The sequence below is a fragment of the Triticum aestivum genome, chromosome 3A (assembly GCF_018294505.1).
Source record: "Triticum aestivum cultivar Chinese Spring chromosome 3A, IWGSC CS RefSeq v2.1, whole genome shotgun sequence".
In the NCBI taxonomy this organism is placed as follows: domain Eukaryota; kingdom Viridiplantae; phylum Streptophyta; class Magnoliopsida; order Poales; family Poaceae; genus Triticum; species Triticum aestivum.
The window spans coordinates 94,541,025-94,544,385 of NC_057800.1; the positions used below are offsets into that span (position 1 = coordinate 94,541,025).

General features: G+C 43.8%; 1 long non-coding RNA gene across 1 annotated transcript; it reads right to left on the reverse strand.

The window, feature by feature from the left end:
• Window positions 1–246: 246 nt before the first annotated feature.
• Window positions 247–3,002, reverse strand: LOC123060468 (uncharacterized). The gene is made up of 3 exons (XR_006427982.1): window positions 2,523–3,002; window positions 1,532–1,773; window positions 247–803 (listed from the first exon to the last, which is right to left on the reverse strand). It is a non-coding gene; the product is annotated as an uncharacterized lncRNA (long non-coding RNA).
• Between the last annotated feature and the right edge of the window lie 359 nt (window positions 3,003–3,361).

A 3,361-nucleotide genomic window follows, 5' to 3' on the forward strand; every position in this document is an offset into this window, starting at 1 on the left:
TTTTCTTATTTATTTGGCGCCACAAATTTTCACAAGGTGTGGTGGGTGAATTGGTTAGCAACACGTGTGCTTAAGTGTGAGGTCACCTTTTTATTCTATTTTTACCCCACTTTTATTGTTAGGAGGGGCATGGCTTAGTGGGCCGGCCCGTTGTCTGTGTAATCCGTATACGAGGATTCACGGCATCTACACTACTATTAAACATTGTTATAAGGATGCAAATTTGACATGGATTAGGGAAGCAAATGAAGAACGCACATATATGTTAAATAGAATTTTGTGTAAAATCAGAAACAAGAGAACTTGGCGGACGAAAACTCTGCTGGACTCACGCTCGCACAAGATCGGAACGGTTCCACAAATTCTGTTCGCGTCCCAACAACAAATGGCTAAACTACAGAAAATTAGCCACAATTAACGGCAATTAAACACGTCCGCCTAACAACAAGTAGCTAAACTTACGGGAATCAGATGGATCTTCCTACCCTTGCCCACCCGGACGTACGTCGCAGCCGCAGAGCCTGTCCTGCGCCATCGCAGCCATGTGGCGCGGACGACGACCGCGCCGAAGAGCTTCTCGCGAAAGCAGGTGCAGACTATCCTCTTGTGCGCAATATGTGGCCGGTTCCATCCCAGTTAATCTCAGTGTCTTTCTTCGATGTCGCTGTTCAGACGGACACTGCAGTGAGACGTCGGCGCCGCAAGCCACTGTTGCGCCGTCGCCGCCCAGCCAGTTTTGGCCATCGCCCCCTTTCGCGGCCGACGACGTAGGCGCCGACGAACTCCTCAGGCAACGCACCTGCCTGCACCAAAGGAACATGGGTATGATTTTACAGGATATTCAATTGGGTTAACTTATGGGGCCGACCAGTTCCTGATTTTACACAAAATTCTATTTAACATATATGTGCGTTCTTCATTTGCTTCCCTAATCCATGTCAAATTTGCATCCTTATAACAATGTTCTTCACTCTCAAATTTGCATATTTACAACAATGTGTTGATCAATGCATCATTTTTGTGCAAACCATAATAGATCTACCTCCTGTAACTTCAACATGAATTTTAACAGTGCATCAAACTGGAGCCCTCCATCATATTGGTTTAACAGTATAGTATTCGAATCTATATGACTGAATGAATAAAACCCAGTCAGTATGATGTATTTGTAACCTGATCCAAGAGAGTGCGGAAGAAAACCCAGTCCAAGAATATGCATTTTTTCTGTACATAAATGAGGTCGTCTTCTATTATCAAATTTGCATATTAGATGGCTGCGGGATAAGTATTGCATGATAAACAAAAATATTAAACCAAACATATAGGCTCGGAAACAGTTTGGATTTTACAAGAGAAAATCTACTAAAGTAAATTCAGGTAGAATCAATGGCAGAGCTAGGATTTGGAAACAGGATAGTCCTCCTCCAAAATTATGTCGTTTCAGTTACAGAGAAGCTTTGATGTATCACAGTAGTCTAACTGATGCATTCAACAAATAACTGGAATATTCAGAAATTATGTGAGTAAGTACCTGATCATTTTGGCCAAAACAAAAGCCAAGACTATCATGAAGTAAACCTGTCAATAACTTCTTCTGTACAACGCTGAAAAGCTTCGGGATGAGTATTGAAAACATGTCAATGTGTATGGCAGGCAGGTATGCATCCCCATTCCCATCTTTGTGTTTATTCCAGAGTCCCAAAAATTTAGGATGGAACGAATTCCATGACTCTTAGATAGTTAGATGGTCTTCAAAATCCATTTCTTGTAAGCCTGCAAAAGCACTTCTGTTTTAACAGGGGGGCCGGGACAACAAGAAATATATCTAAAAGGTTGTGCTATATCATGAATAACACTTGTGCAGCTGCCGTAAGTAGTACTGAAGATGCCAGAGATGTTTATGGACTTCTAATAAGGCAAGTTATTCCAAGAAAGGAAATTTTTGAGGTGATAAACTCTTTGAGCCAACCACCGTCCTCTATATATGAGAACCATACCATCATCATTCTTCAAACTGTATTATCCTACAGTCATACATGCTTATCCTACTGTACTATCGTACTATGCTTCTCTTGATCCTCTTTGATTTGCTATAAACCTCACATTTGGAAACTTAACCCTGCACATCTAAGAACATGTGTTCATTTTTTAAAATAGAAGTAAATTTCTTTGGCAGGATCAAGCCAAATCAACCTCATCTGTCTTGGTCCCTATCGCCCCTAGCCACCCAGAATTCTAATCCACCAATCAATCAGCTTTATCGCAGTATGGTTGCCTGAAGAATATTAACTAACTGGAATCCCCACTCATAACAGTTGCCCCAACCAAGTTAAGAACGTTTAATCGAACAGCTTACTCCAAGATTAGGCAGACCAAAATAGGATCACCCCAACTTCTAATTTTTCTCCCCGATTCTAAAATGACTCTCATGCTTAAACCTAGACTACTGAGCTACATATGTACTATACAGGAATGGATAGCAATTAGGGATTAGAAGAAGTGGGTAATGGGGAGTAACTCACATCAGATACAAGCAGATATGAAAGCTGAAGTGGGGAATAGATCGTCTAATGGCGCCGGCTTGCACTTGCAGGGACCAGCCACCGCGGCACTGCTGCCGGACCTAGGCAGGGTAGGGTGCGGCGCAGTCGCACGCACAGGGTGGTGGGAGCCACCGACGAGCGAGATGGAGATGGAGGCACCGGGCGCGGAGGTTGCGATGCACGATTGCCACTGCCCCCAATCTGATGGAGACGAGTCCCGCGCCCAGCGACCATGCCGAGCTCGAGCGGATCCTTGGGCACTTCAGCGACAGACTCGACGAGGAGGGGCCGAGAAGATTGGGGGGAGTGCGAGCCTGCGAGACCTCGCTCCGGTGATGGGGACGAAGAGGATGGGCGGCCTGAGGAGGTAGAGAGAGATAGTGTGTGTGTGTGTGTTGTGGGCTTGTGGCCACCATGGAATAGGGAGCAGTGGGGAGACAGTGAAGGGATAAGGTTAGGGGCAGGTTGGTGAGAGAGGTGAGGAGAACCAAGAGGGAGAGACAAGTGTGCTTTTTTTTAGCTCTTTTTTCTTTTTTGAGGGGTCATTTCTTTTCTTTTCTGAGTTGGTATTTTAGCCCTTTTGGTCTAAGTCAGATCAGATATAGCGTCCGATGTTGTCCAATTCATTTTTTTTATCCCTAGCGCATTTGGTCATTTGGTTTGTATTCAGCATTGGACTTTGTCCAATTCTTTTTTATCAGATGTGTCCAGTTTGACTATGTGGATGTGCGATCGTTTTATACGGTCACAAGGGGTACAAAAAGTATTCATTCACAATCATTTTGAAAGTTTTATAAAACTATTAAGATTTTTATCGG